This window comes from Myotis davidii, unplaced genomic scaffold, assembly GCF_000327345.1.
Source record: "Myotis davidii unplaced genomic scaffold, ASM32734v1 scaffold328, whole genome shotgun sequence".
Taxonomy (NCBI): domain Eukaryota; kingdom Metazoa; phylum Chordata; class Mammalia; order Chiroptera; family Vespertilionidae; genus Myotis; species Myotis davidii.
Genome location: NW_006300373.1, coordinates 2,292,953 through 2,308,260, shown reverse-complemented (window position 1 = coordinate 2,308,260; position 15,308 = coordinate 2,292,953). Strand labels below are relative to the sequence as shown.

At 46.7% G+C, this 15,308-nt stretch overlaps 1 protein-coding gene across 2 annotated transcripts in view; it reads right to left on the bottom strand.

Annotated features, from left to right (window-relative positions):
* Positions 1–15,308, bottom strand: part of FTO (fat mass and obesity associated) — a 282,063-nt gene that overhangs the window by 260,039 nt on the left and 6,716 nt on the right. The window lies entirely within an intron of this gene.

Genomic DNA, 15,308 nt, shown 5'->3' with positions numbered 1-15,308 from the left:
TGGCGCTGGGGAGGGCTCCCACTTCCCCCTCCAGCTTTCCAGAGGACGAGCTCCCGCCCTGACAAAGCTCTCTCATCTCACATTTGTTATACATCCCACCGTGGTCTGCAGAAACCACCGCCACAACTGGGGAGTCCACTGCAGAGGTACTGAGCCACAATCACATTCCTCGGCACCAAGAGAAAGCTGGATGGGTGATTTTTTTTTTTTTTAGGCAACCAGAGAAATCTGGAAATGAATGCAGAATCTAAATTCAGGTACACGAGAAGGTCTCAGCCAGCAGTCTCCAGGAACACCTAGGCCTCGCTGCATGCCCGTCTTCTGAGCGAGCCCCTAATTGAAGAAGAAGAATGTTCCGTTCTACGAAGCTCCGGGCCTGCACGGAGCTGTCAAGCGTCCTGCTGTTTCCCTGCTAATGGGAGAGGCATGTGCAGGCGAGTGAGAGGAAGTGGTCCCTGCGTGTATGCGATTTGTAATTCTGCAAAGAGCCCGCAGCCTTCCTGAAGGGTGCCCACATCCAGGGCACCCGGATCGCTTCCCGACACAACTAGATTTCTCTACTCACAGCCAAGCCCAGCTTCCAGGGCTGCTCTCCGCTGAGTTCTTTTACAGGAATTTTAAATGTTATTGACTTAAGTCAAACTCTACCCACTTACTCACTGCTATAATGCTGTAACAATTTCCAAATGGAGTGGGGGGGGGGAGGTTCTGAAAGCAACCAAGCTCTATTAAACGTGGAGCAAATTAACCAAACTCTCTTGAGTTTCGATTTCCTCATCTCTAAAAGCAAAGGGGGGGCGGGGGGGGTGGCCACCGAGGAGGGTTCCTGTGAGGATTACAGAGGATCCTCCATGTTAGTTACAGCCAGGATGATTCTATTATAGAACAGGAAAATTAATATTCATAATGCAATCATTATTTGCCTAGCAACATTAGTCCCATGACAATAAATTGCATTAAAATTATTCCTAAAGTTCTCTGCAAACGTTACAATTACTTCATTACCTAACATATCAAGATGAACACAGCCGTTCTTTCCTCCCACTTTACCACCTTCAGTGATGAGAGAGCGGCATCAAGCATTCAGTAGGTTTCCAAAGAATTGATCTATTACCTAAATACCAGCCAGGGAGCAGGGAGGAACAGAAGTAGGGGCAACTGGAATCATCAGGGTGCGGGTCCCCTTCATTTTTCAGTCTCCTGAGGTCTCATCTTCCTTAGGGTTCTTCTAAAAGCCGGGGGCCCAGGAGGAAGGACAGGACCAAAAGGGGACACCTAGTGGTCAGGGATGTTTCCGTGTGGACTACAGTTAAACAGCAAGTAAGGGTAACCAAGGTGACTTTACAATCAAGAAAACCTCTTTTTGCCCAGCAGGTGTGGCTCAGTGGTTGAGCATCCACCTATGAAACCAGGAGGTCACAGTTCCATTACCCATCAGGGCACATGCCCAGGTTGTGGGCTCGATCCCTGGTAGGGGGTGTGCAGGAGGCAGCCAATCAGTGATTCTCTCTCATCATTGATGGTTTTCTCTCTCTCTCTCTCTCCCTCTCCCTTCCTCTCTGAAATCAATTTTTTTTAATTTTTAAAGAAGTTTCACATTTTCATAAAATATTCTACTCACTTAGCAGAGACATAACAAGGGAATGTAATTTATTATAAAATTCTTATTTGCAATTTCTGTCTCCATATATGTTTATAAGTATGCAAAATTCTTCGGGATTATAAAACAGATGTAACTGCTGACATCCAGTCACTGTGTCCAGATCTTTAAAAAAAAACTACACTGCACATCCACCCAGGTAACTACACATGTAACATTCAGATTTGTGGGCTCAGTGACATAAAGTCATTCTAGCTGTCACCACTCCTGTAGAAAAACAGTAAGACAGGGAAAACACAGGTCTATGTTTCTTGTTAACATTTACCGGGTGATCCTAGGGTTAGAGAGGACACTGCTAAATATTCATGCTGGAACACAAGGCAGGCGTATCTTTCTCATTTTGAAAAGGCTGTATCCTCTCCACGGAAGAAAGTCAACATAATTATCTTAATTACTTTAAAACAAGTGGCTTCTGGTCCCTGTATTCTTGTTCCTTTGTATATCTTGGATGGCTCCCTGAAGATCAAATTTTGTATTTGTCCCTCTTTTAAATATATATATATATATGTGTGTGTGTATATATATATATATATACATACACACACACATATATACTTCAGAGAGGAACAGAGAGGGAGAGACAGAAACATCAGTGATGAGAGAGACTCATTGATCGGCTGCCCCCCATTAGGGATCAAGCCAGCAACCCAGGCATGTGCCCTGACCGGGAATTGAACCGTGACCTCCTGGTTCATAGGTCAACGCTTAACCCCTGAGCCACACTGGCCAGGCTCCCTCTTTTTTTAAACAAAAAACAAAGGTGTTTTTAATCATATGCACATATCTTAAAGACAATATTACTATTAGAAGCACTAAGACATACACATGAAGAAGAGTTGCTATCTCATACACTTTACGAGGGTTCATTTTACGTTATGTGAATTATACTTTAATTTTTTTTAATGCAATCATACTAATGTAATTTTTTTAAAAAGTGGGGGTGGGGAATAGGGTCTCCACCATAGCTCTAAGTCTCTCATTCAAAAACCCTGAAAGCACTTTTAGATGACTTATTCTTCTGAATATGCCTGCCCCTGCACACACACACCCCATCCACACACAGACAAGGCATCTCATTTCATCTGCATATTGGACTTTTCATCTATGAAATGACGGAATATTTTTCTCTGGCTGACTCACAGACGTATGAGAATGAAATGGGGTGCAAGATGGACCATAACAAGTGTCAGCAAGGAGGTGAGGCAGGGGAACCCTGTGTGCGTGGCTAGTGGGGATGTGAGATGATGCAATCGCTTTGGAAAACAGTTTGGCAAATCCTCGGAGAGTTACACGGAGGAACCATGTGACTCAGTCATTCCACTCCTAGGTATATAACCCAAGAGAAATGAAAACAGATGCCTGAACAGAAACTGGTTCACGAATGTTTATAGCAGCATTCCTGAACATGGCCCCCGAAAGGGAAACACCTAAATGTCACCCTGTGATGAATGGGTAAGTAAGATGTGGTCCATCCATGGAATAAAATATTGTTCGGCCACAAAAAGAAATGAAGGATGCATATATTCTGCAACATGGATGGATGCTGAAAACATATGGATTATACTGAGTAAAAGAAGCCAGCCCCGAGAGACCACCTATTTTGATTCCATTTATATGACGTATCTATGAAAGGCAGATCTATTAGCACAGGGAGTCTACAGGAAGTTGCTCGGGGCTGGGAGGGGGCAGCGTGAATGGGGAAGGACAGCCGGTGAGAAGGGCTTTCTCTCAGAGGAGACAGCTCCACAATTAGACTTCAGGGGGGACTATGCCACAACCCGGTAAATATACAATAACAACAAGCCCCAAACATTGACCTGTACATTTTAAATGGGTAAACTGTCCTTGTGTAAATGAAATCTCAATAGACTTGTTAAAAAAAAAAAATAGTGCCCCAGCTGGTGTGGCTCAATGGTTGAGTGTTGAGGAGGCAGCCGATCCATGATTCTCTCTCATCATGGATGTTTCTCTCTCTCTCTCTCTCTCTCCCTCTTCCTTCCTCTGAGATCAATAAACACATTTTTAAAATAAATACAAAAACAAACAGAAAGGGGAGCCCCCTCTAGGGTTTCAGGTCTTGGGGCTCTGCCAATACACTGATTGAGGGTTGTGATTGAAGTCCTTTCCTGTCCTCAAATCTTAGGAAACCAGACTCTTTTATTTTTCCTTCCCCATTCATTCCTTCTACCGTTAACAAAGCTCGCTCTGCCCCTAGACATCAGGAGAAAAAAATGTGAGCCTTCTGCTGGCCTTTTTGTGGTTTTTGCCGCCTGCTGTTATTCTGAGAGGTGAGGGTGTACCCTGCCTCGGGCACCTCTCCTCCCATCCTCTCCAGCCAGAAAGGAGAGCAGGTCCTTGCCTTTTAGTGCCTGTTGACATGATAAGCAGTGTCTGCCCTTAGGTGCCGTAACCTCCACCTGGCCCGGAACAGAGACCTCAGCATTCCCGCTGGGGCTCTGGGCGGGAACTGGAAAGTGATGTGACACCTCAAGGCCTCAACCAGCAGATCTCGACCAGCTGACAGTCCGTCCAGCGTCTGTTTTGTTCTGGACACCATGGCAGATCCTGCAAATACCAGACACGAATGAGAACACAGCACTGTCTTCAAGGCGCTCACAGACTGGGCGGTAAGTGGCTAACCAGGCACAGTGAGGTAACCGCTAGGGACAAAGCAATCAGGAGCCTGGGGGCTACCGCTGAAAACAAGGTCATCTCCTCATTGTCTGGGTGCAGGGAGAGGAGAGATGGGGCTAGCGGACCAGCACAGGAGCCCCACTTTTTTCGGGCAGGGGTATCAGGTGTGATGTGATACGAATGGGGGCGGAGGGCAAGGGGCAGGCCCCAAATAATAACAGAAACTCAATCCATGGGAACCGCATAGGGCAGTGATGGCGAACCTATGACACGCGTGTCAGAGGTGACACGCGAACTCATTTTTTTGGTTAATTTTTCTTTGTTAAATGGCATTTAAATATATAAAATAAATATCAAAAATATAAGTCTTTGTTTTACTATGGTTGCAAATATCAAAAAATTTCTATATGTGACACGGCACCAGAGTTAAGTTAGGGTTTTTCAAAATGCTGACACGCCGAGCTCAAAACATTCGCCATCACTGGCCTAGGGCAAGGCCAGGGGGGCCTGACTTTAACATGTGACCAGGGGCAGAGCCACGTGACACTTTTAAAGAACTTGATGGAGGGAAACCACAGCTGAAAGGGAAGGAGACAGAAAGAGCCTGGACACGGGACTGGCATGAAGACGCAGGAAGGAAAGACATCAGGACAGAGGCCGGACTTGGTGACCCGGTGGAGGAGGAGCAGGAGTGGGGAAGCCCCGCCCGGCTTTTCTCTGCCAGAAGGAATCCCCCACGAGGGCTCTTCCCTGAGGATCCACCCAGAGCGCCTCCTCTTGCCTGGCTTTATTTCCCTCACAGCCCTGGGAGCCCCCAAAAGGGAGATACTGGTTCCTGTTCCCTCTCTCCCTGCAGGATCTGAGCTCAGGGAAGGCAGGTGCTGCCGGCCGGGTTCGTGGCTGTACCCCAGGACTTAGAACTGGGCTGGCACATAGTAAGAGCTCAAAACATCCTTGCTGAGCCCTGGCCGGTGTGGCTCTGGTGACTGGGCATTGTCCTGTGCACAGAAAGGCTGCCGGTCCGATTTCAGGTCAGGGCACACGTCCGGGTTGCAGGCTCCATCCCTGGTAGGGTCATGCAGGAGGCAGCCGATCGATGTTTCTCGCTGTCACACAGACGTCTCTCTCTCTGTCTCTCCCTTTCCATCTCTCTAAAAATCAATAAAAAATTCTTTAAAAAAAATACTTGCAGAGTGAGCAAATGAATGAATGATTGGGTGGGAGGGAAGAAGGGGTTCACACCACATCACTCCACAATGTGCGTGGGTGGTTGTCAGCGGACTGTCTGGAGCTCAGGGCACTTTAGCAGAGGGCACAAGAGAAACTCCTGCCCCTCCTGAAACCACCTAGAAGAAGTACTTGAATTAGAGCCCTGGCCCAGAATAAGAGGGTATCAGAGATGACTGCTCTTGACCTAGAGGGCGGGGCCACATCTATTCACTAAATGTCGGACCTTATCCCACCTGCAGCCTTTGAAGCCCCCAGGCACCTGCCTCGTCCCTCGCTCAGGATGTCTACTGCGCCCACCTTCCCTTTCTGCCTCTGCACCTCTCCTGCATGTGGGGTCTCTGACGCTCTGTGACCGTGAGGCTCCCATGCACATGTACGTATTATATCGGGTTACTTCCCCTCGCCAACCTGTCTCGTATCTATCTGATTGTTAGACCAGCCTTGTTCCTCCCCGACACGGGCACCGCAGGTTGGCGGTGTGAGTGCTTAGTTAACTGAAATCAGCAATATGGGAGGGGGCAAGAGTGGCAACACAACGATGGGCTGCTTTGAGTTCCAGAGCGTTCTATCTGCCCCAGCATCGCCTGCTGGCTATTTAGGGAGTCTTTCCCGCTGAGGAAAGGACCAGGAGATCGGGAGGTGCCTCTGGAGGGCCCAGAGTTCTGACAAACGCAAGCACTTGTCAAAACGGATGCCTGTCATCCTCACCAACTAGTGCCCCCACTTCTGCATCTGAAGGAACAGAGACGGACGGGTTACCTGACTTGCACTCGAAGACACAGCCGGAGATGGCAGAAGGGAAACGAGAATTCAGGCTTCCAGGTTCCCCACCCCACCCACCCCACAATGCTGGCAGCAAGCCAGGTCCAGGTACCCGAACTTCCCAAACACCTGAAGAGCGTGGTGCACTTTCCTTCACACCGGCCCCCCACCCCCACCCCAGGATGCTTGTTAATGCAGAGTTTCAAACTTAGGAGAAAAGAGGGCTTTCACGGCTGTGTTTCTCTCTTTTTTTTTTCTTTTTTGCTAATCCTCACCTGAGGATATTTTTCCATTGATTTTTAGGGAGCGTGAAAGAGAGAGGGAAAGACAGAGAGAAACATCAATGTGAGAGAAACACATCGATTGGTTGCCTCCTACGCGAGCCCAGACCAGGGCCTGGGGTCGGGGAGGAACCTGCAACCGAGGTACGTGCCCTTGACTGGAATCGAACCCAGGACCCTTTGGTCCGCAGGCACGGCCGTGCTTTTCTCTCTCTGAGAAACATATTGCCAAAGACAGACCTCCGGAGCTTCTAAGGCTTATGCAGCCAGTTAAACTCCCCATGTCCAAGTTTCTTTACCATGAGGGGGGGAAATGTTCAATGAGATAACAATCATACACAACCTCTTCGTTATTTATTTTCAATTCTCATCCCTGCAGCACAAATCACGCGCGCTGGCCTCCCCATCCCTTTGCAACATCACGGAAAGACCGAGGGAAACGCCTCATCCTGTCCGCTCACCCCGGAACCACGGGGCTAGCATGGGGCCCTGAAACCTAAACCGACGGCTGAAGGTGACAGAACACGCAGGACGGGGCTGAGAGGCGACGGGCAGAGGCTCCCATCCATGTAACACGCAGACCACAGCAGACAGCCGTGCGCGTTTCACACCGTGGCAGCAGACTCAACCTCTTGGCCCTGGGAAAGTCACGTCATGTGAATCTGTTTCACCAAAAAATTAAGAAAAGAGGGGAAATGAGGGAAAGAAGAGGGGAGACTTCCTGTCTTCTGATGGAAGGTGTACGCACTCAGGCCTCCGATCTGGATGCGCCTTGGATGGTGGCTGACAGCCTCGGAAGCTAAGCACTGCGGGCTGCTGCACAGAGGGGCCGCCGGATGGAAACCTCCCTGACAGCCCGATAATGACGGGCGCGCTCAGGCCAATGCCCGTCACTCACCGCCATCGCCGGCCTGCTCCGACCGCTGCGCAGCGGCTAAGCGGCGGGTCAGAGGTGAAGCTCCGAGAAGCCGGCGACGGAGGGCAACTGTCACGCACGGCTGCCTCCTGCGGGCGGCGAGGAGTGGCTGTCTCCCCTGGAACATGCAGAGCCTCCTCCTTCTGTCCGGGCGGAGACGCATCTGAAGGTCCTAAATGAGACCATTGCCAATTCACGAGGCTCCACACCGACAGCCTGCCATTCCAGCTGTCTCCGATTTGACTTTTCTTTCCCTGTTTCAAGTCACAAAAGCATGCAAAGTATACCGCTAAGCATCAGGCCTCAGCCGTGTTTTCAAGCATGCCATGTTTTAGACGCCCAGGTAGCCACAGACACCTACACGATCTCCGATCCTGAAGAAGTGAAAGAGAATGTGAAATCTGTCTATCCCTCTTGTAGGGAGTTTCTAAGTGTACAATTAAAGTGTACAATTAAAAATGGCACCGAAGAATCCAGGCGTCCGTTTTCCAGGAATGTTCAGAAGTGTGTACAATAAAAAAAAATAATAATCGGAAAAAATATATCATTTCATCTTAATATTATCATCTTACTATGACAGCATGTGAATATAACTGTCTATGTAATTTCATTTCATGAAAGAGGTGTAATTTTTAGTACACAGTGACTTATCAAAACATTTTTTGTTTTGGTCTGCTCACAAAAGAGGCAGGGTTTAGCACATGACATAAACACATCCATGTGTAATTCTAAGTTTGAGATCTTATGCCTTCAGTATGGAGTGGATGCCCGTGGCCCCACTCAGATGTGTGTATTAACATATATTGACAAAGAGATTTCCCCCTGATCTTGATTGAGTAACCAGGAGTGTCTCCTCTTCTTTAGAAGCCGTTGTGATTGTCTCTAGAAGTGACTGGCGTGGAGCCAGAATTAAGTTGGACAGATCTTCTTATAGCCTTTTCACCAACAATGGGCTTTCCGGCCACAAATAGAGCCATAAGTAGCCCTCATCAGAGGCAGCCTTTAGTGGCATGAACTTGAAAATGACCCTTATAGAAAGGTGCTGGGCGACATCGACTGCAGCACTAAAGTCACTCCTTAAGCCCTGATCACTATCACTTCCGTAAGTCAGTCTGGGGAGCGAAGATAACCTCTCAACAGTGAGGAACAAGAAGGACTAAGACACACCATTATTAAAGCTTGTACAGAGGTCAACTAATTGTCCTCCGCGCGGGCAAAAACAGCTCAGCTAGTGTCTGACACAGAGCCATGGGGAGCCACGCGGAAGTTATTTTACGTGACCTATGAGCACGCATCAATCTCCCACTGGCTTGCTTCTCTTTCCTGAGGGGTCATTTTAGGGGGAAATTCCTCACTTCTTATTCAGGCTTCCATGGGGCACAAAATCGCAGAGGCCGAATTCAGAGGCAGGGACCTCTTCCCGCAGTCCCTTCACTTGAGACCTGGGCGGTACCTCAAAGCTCAATGTGGACGGATAGAGGGCAAATGAAAAGAAGAACTTCTTAGGCCAGCACGGGGTCCTCTAATGGCACTCGGAACAAAAATTTAAATGGCTTCAAGAGCAGATTAGCTCATGAGCCGGTCGAAGATTCATAACGAGCAACAGAAGTAAACCAAGAATTTAGAAGAGGCGGATCGCTGAGCAGGCTGACGGGGACCAAAGCCCAAAGCTTGATTTATTAAAATGTCAGCATGGTCTCCACCATGGGGAAAAGAGGGTGTCATACCCAAATCTGTTGTCAGCCCCATAGTCGGAGGGCTGGGCCAAATTCCCTCCTCCGGCCTTGCTGCTCTGTGACTTTGCCTGAAGGGCTCCCCACTTCCTTCTTCCAAGCAGATGACACACAGAAGTTGGCTGGACATCAACCTGTGGTCATAAAACCCACCATTTACTTTCCATCTTCAAATATCTTCTGGGGGTGGGCATGGCCGTTGGCAGGAATAAGGCAGGCAGACGATTCTCAGGTTTGAGAAAGTGAGCAGGACGGTTTTCCCATGAAGAGGAAGGGCGAGACCTCATCTCCTATCTCCCTAACCAGAACATAGGAGATTCTCAATAAAGGTCTGAGGAATGAGTCAATAAATGAATTCCTCAAGAGTCCTTGTCAATCAATAAATTGAATTCCTCGATACTCCACCATTCTGAACTGGGATGATGGACAAAGGAATACACCAAAATGGCACTTTCTCAGAGACAAATGCAGTTGATTCATACGTGATCCATTTTCCCCATTCACCCACTATCACTCCCCGCCCACTTTTCCACATAGCCCAAATGTCAATATCTACAAGGTTTTTTCATTAAATATATGTGATTCAACAAGATTATAATAAAAACTAGAGGCTCGGTGCACAAAATTCGTGCACGGGTGCAGTCCTTAGGCCTGGCTGGTGATCGAAGCACGAGTGTCTGGTGTGGAAGGGCAGGTCCCACCTGACCTCTGGGCCCTGGGCAGCACCTGGGCCCCAAGGCCCCCACAGGACCACTCTGCCTGAGTCATCGGGGCCCCACCCGGGTCCCTCAGCATCTGGGAGCTGGGCGGCGGCCCTGTTCCACGCCACCACCAATGGTCGCCATCGGCAGGGCAACTGAGCTCCTGCCTGGCTCCCTTAGTACCTGGGAGCCAGGCGGCGGCCCTGCCCCTCACTCCTACCACTGGTCGCTGTCTGCAGGGCAATCAGCAGGGTGAGCGGGCCCTGCTCACACCCACCTTGTCCTGGCACCGCCCGCTCACCTGCTCCACCATCCCACCACAGTCCACTCTCATCAGGGCCCATCAGGGCCAGCAGCACCTCCAGTGCTGCCTGCTGCCAGCCCGGGTTGCCGAAGCCCACCATATTCCGCGCCACCCCCTGGTGATCAGCGCACGTCATAGCAAGCAGTAGAACTCCCAAATTCCCGGTCGAGGGGACAATTTGCATATTAGGCTTTTATCATATAGGATGTTATTGCTGGATTTGGCAGCATTCACAAGCAGTCAAATTAGTGGCTCCTGCTGGTTCAACGCTCCCCAGACCAGGAGAGGAGCAGAACTCCCACACGTGGTATCTGTTCTAGGCACTGACAGCAGCCAGGGGTCCCATGAGACCTGGACCGAGGTGGCTCTCCCTCCTCTTACGGGGTGCCTTTCGGTCAGGTCCTCAGGGGTACAATGACACGGCATCCAATTGTGTTTATCTTTCCTCCGTAAATGAAAGCAAAAGCCACATGCTTAGAGCTCAAATAATCTTAGACGCATTGCTACCTGCTCATGGTTGGGGGGCGCAGGGAACAAAGCTGACTGGAGGGACTGCTCTTCTCTGTGTCTGATTCTGCAGGGCGAGATGCTTCCCTGAAGGCCCTAAGCGCTTGAAGATCATTAGTCTGCACGTCTGAGCTAACCCAGGCAGCTGGCCCTGTTTTCCCCGCTCTCGGCTGAGCAAGAGCCAGACACACTCACCTTGCCATATTCATTGTGCACCCAACTGTTCAGCACCAGGGGTACCAGTTGCCTCCAGGTCATGAAATAATACTAAAAACTTGATAATCATTCATTGATTTAGTTTTCAGCATACTATATCATTTGAATCCAATGGGAGCATAAAGAGCTATTTGTGAGGTCAACCACAGTACAGACAGAGGCTGACACGCTATTGATGGCGAGGTGGAGAGAAATTGCTAAATACAGCAGATCGATACCTCGTTTCACCGTTACAGCCTTCTGCAGACATAAAATATCTATCTTTACAGCTACAAAAATAATAATAATGAAAGTGGGAGATAAATGCTTCCCTGAAGGTAAACTATTTGATTAGCTGAGGGCAAAGGTGACAGCAGCAGTTACACTAAAGTAACTTTATAGTCTTAAATAAAAACAGGAGGAAGAGCAGGAGATGGAATGGCCAGAGGAGTCAGCCAGAAAAACTCTTCTGAAACGCACAGCGCTCGCTGGCTAAAGGACCGCCAAAAGCTAAGGCTTTCCGGTGGTCTGCCTTACATATACATACACAAAGCACTTCAAACAAAAGGCCTTCTATTGTTGATGGAGAGCAAATCAAGGGTAGGCTGGCCAGCGTGGCTCAGTGGTTGAGCGTCGACCTGTGAACCAGGAGGTCAAATTTCGATTCCGGGTCAGGGCACAGACCCGGGTTGCGGGCTCGATCCTCAGTGTGCGGCGTGCAGGAGGCGGCCGATCCATGATTCTCTCTCATTATCGATGTTCCTATCTCTCTCTCCCTCTCCCTTCCTCTCTGAAATAAAAAAGTAAAATAAAAAATTTAGAAACAATTGAGGGTAAATAAATGCTCTGTAAAGTAAAAACAAAAAACACAACTTTCAGTCTCTATGTGCTACCATTTGCCAAGAAATGTTATGAGTCAACCATATCATACCCTGGTGGATATGATGTCCTTCAGTGAATGCTGTTCTAAAAGAGAATATTTAACAATTACACAGAATACTATTATCACTCTGCATTGGAATTAAAAACAGCCTGTTACCAGCGCTGGCCTGCATGGCTCAGTTGGTACGTGCCCTTGACCGGAATCAAAGTCCGCATACCTTCAGTTTGAGGGCCGACACTCTATCCGGTGAACTAAACCGGGCAGAGCCATATTTAAAAAAATAATAACAATTTCTGCTCCAAAGACCTTGATCGTTTCTATATTGGGGAACGGGGCTGGTGGAGTGGTGGATAAGACACCAGTAAAAGCTTTCTATAGTACATCGTTTTTCTATCTATATAACATGTTGACTGCTTAATATTCTCTTACATTCATTATCTTTTGACATCTCAGCTGAAGCAGGGAGGGGCGTTGAGGATAATGCCCATTTTACGACTGAAGAAACAAGAGAGAGATTGAGGGCCTCTTAGCAGAGATGACCTAGGTAACGACAGATAGAATCCGAGAAGCCAGCCTCCCAACTACAGCGAAGGGCTCCCTCGCGGACAGCAGCTGCTATCTCTAGTGAAGAGCCATGGAAACAAACAAACAAAACAACAGGGAGCAAAAACGGGCTCCTAGAAACACAGGACAACCTGATGGTTGCCAGAGGAGGGCGGGTGGAGGGATGAGTGACAAGGCGAAGGGGAATGTAGTCACTGACAGTGTGGTGACGTGGCCTGGTGACAGATGAGTACTAGACGTAGTGTGCAGATTACCTGGTAAGATATATAAATGTCGAACTATTATCCTGTGCATTGAAACTAATAAAATACTGTAGGCCAACTATACTTTAATAACTTTTTTAAAAAGCGTAGAAGTCTACACAACACGATGAAAAGTGTTGGAGTTGGTGAATTCCTGTGTGGGGTGGATGGGCAGGTGGGTGGGTGGGGATGGGATGGGTGGGGTTGACATTGAAAGGTATCATTAAACTCTGACCATTAGAATGGTGTGTCGAGAATAACAAACAAAAGAAACAGAATAAAAAGCGCATCTGAGTATTCTGACATTCAAATGAGTCAGTAAATGTAGTGGGAATAACGGGTTAACCATTTGGGAAGAAAAAGATAGATAACTACTCCATATCATACTAAAATTCTAGGTGCATTAAAGAACTATATGGAAAAAAATTAAAACAGAAAATCACTGGAAGGGCATACAGGTGGCCATTAATCAGATACGTAGGTGGGAAAATTTCCCCCATATAGACACAAAGGAAAACTTTTGAATAACAAAATCCAAAAAGTAGAAGTCAAGCGATAAACAAACTAGAAAAAATATTTCCATCACGTGATTAATAAATAATATCCCTAGTCTAGGAAGTATTCTTATAAATCAACAAGAAGAAATAAATAAATATTAGTAAAATGAACAAAGGAACTACAGTGGAACTATATTTGGCCAACAAACACGGAAGGAGGGAATTCAACCATACATTTAATAATTAAGAAGACACAAATTCACTCAGCAATGAGCTCCTACAGCATTGCTTCCGTCCTGGCAAATATTTTCATGTTATGATGACCCGCAGAGCAGAGCAGAAACCGGCATCACTGTCTGGGTGGCATTGGACAATGCAAACCAAAACCTTTACAAATGTTAACCTGACAATCCACCTTCTTCTTATGACCCGATGGAAAATACCAGAGATTTGCACAGAGATTTATGTGCAAGAAAGATCGCTGAAGGATAATTTGATTGATTGATTTTTTTTACATTGATTTTTTTTACAGAGAGGAAAGGAGAGGGATAGAGAGATATCAACATCCTTGACAGAGAAACATCATCTATTGGCTGCCTCCTGCACACCCCCTACTAGGGATCAAGCCCACAATCCGGGCATGTGCCCTGAATAGGAAACGAACCGGTGACCTCTTGGTTCATGGGTCAGAGCTAAACCACTGAGCCACACCGGCCAGGCTGAAGGATAATTTATAATAGCAACAAAAAAAAAATCTAAATGATGAGATACCATATAATTGTAATGACATGGAAAATATTCACAATAAAGAGCAAAGTACAAAATAGGCACATTATGATTCCTATTGTTTAAAAATACATCTTATATAAATATGTGTCCATATATTTTATATGAAATTGGGATCATACTGCATATATTGTACCTATAATAGGCATAATAATATTTTAAGAAATATACCAGTGTGTATACTAAGTAACACAGTGGTTATCCCTGGAGGATTACAGGAGCCCTTTTAAATTCCTGTTTGTTTGTTTTTTCTATATTTTTAAATTTTTCTAAAATAATAAATAATTATGTAATCAGAAAAATGTTTTAAATAAGGAATTCTTCACTGTCTTATATGCCATACACATTGTGGTTGTACATTTACAAAGCTGTCTTTCATAAGTCACACGTGAAAATAATAAAATAATGTCATTGCCTCTAGCCACATCCATGGCAATAATAGTAGCTAATGACCACAGCACACTTATATATGCCAATAACTATCATTATCCTTAATACCAGACTATTACTTAATATTCTTAATACTAAAATAATTCTTAATGCTAGAATTCTAGTATTAACATGCTTAATGCTAGAATACTAATATATGCACATCACGATTCTAAATGCTTTATACATATTCAATCTCTTAATCTTCACAGCTATTATTAGCCCCATTTTACAGATGAAGGTTGAGGCTCAAGGACATCAGGTGACCTGCCCAAGATCTACCAGCCAGTAAGTAGAGGGTGTGGGGGTAAAAAAAGAAAAAAAAAAGGCAGCCTGGCTCCAAAATCCATGCCCTTCACCAGGACAGGCTCCAGTCTCCCCGACAAACTATTCTCTAAAACAACAAGGCTGATTATACTATACACGCCAGGACATAAACCAGCAAATAAACACCATCCCCTTCCTTCAAAGTGGTCTCCATGGGAAACTCTATAGAGACCCAAAGATCTGGTCACTGATCAAACACTTCTACACAGCTTTCCTTTGTCTCCAGGGGGCAGTAAACAAAGCCTGGGGGGGAGGGGGGGTGGATTCGGTCTCTTTCAAACAGCTAGCAATCATTCACACACAAGTCTGAAAGTGTGATTAAACTGCACAACTCTGCATTTGGTAATAAGGCAAGAAAAGCCGAGGGCCGGATTTTAATCCTGTGCCCCTAAGTGGCATCCACTCCCAGGAACTGCATTCACAAGTGGATTTGAACGTTAATCATGCGTGCTTGTAATTATTTGTCCGTAGGCATATCTCCCTGCTGAGCTGAGGTCCTCAATGGCAAAGACTGTACTGACTCAGCCCCGACCACAATCCCGGCACACAGAGGACTAATTTCTGAATGAACTCTACAGAGAAGGCCACGGGGATGCTTTAAGCAATGACAATGTATTAGAATAAAAGAATAAGTATGTTGCCACAAGGGTATCTGAG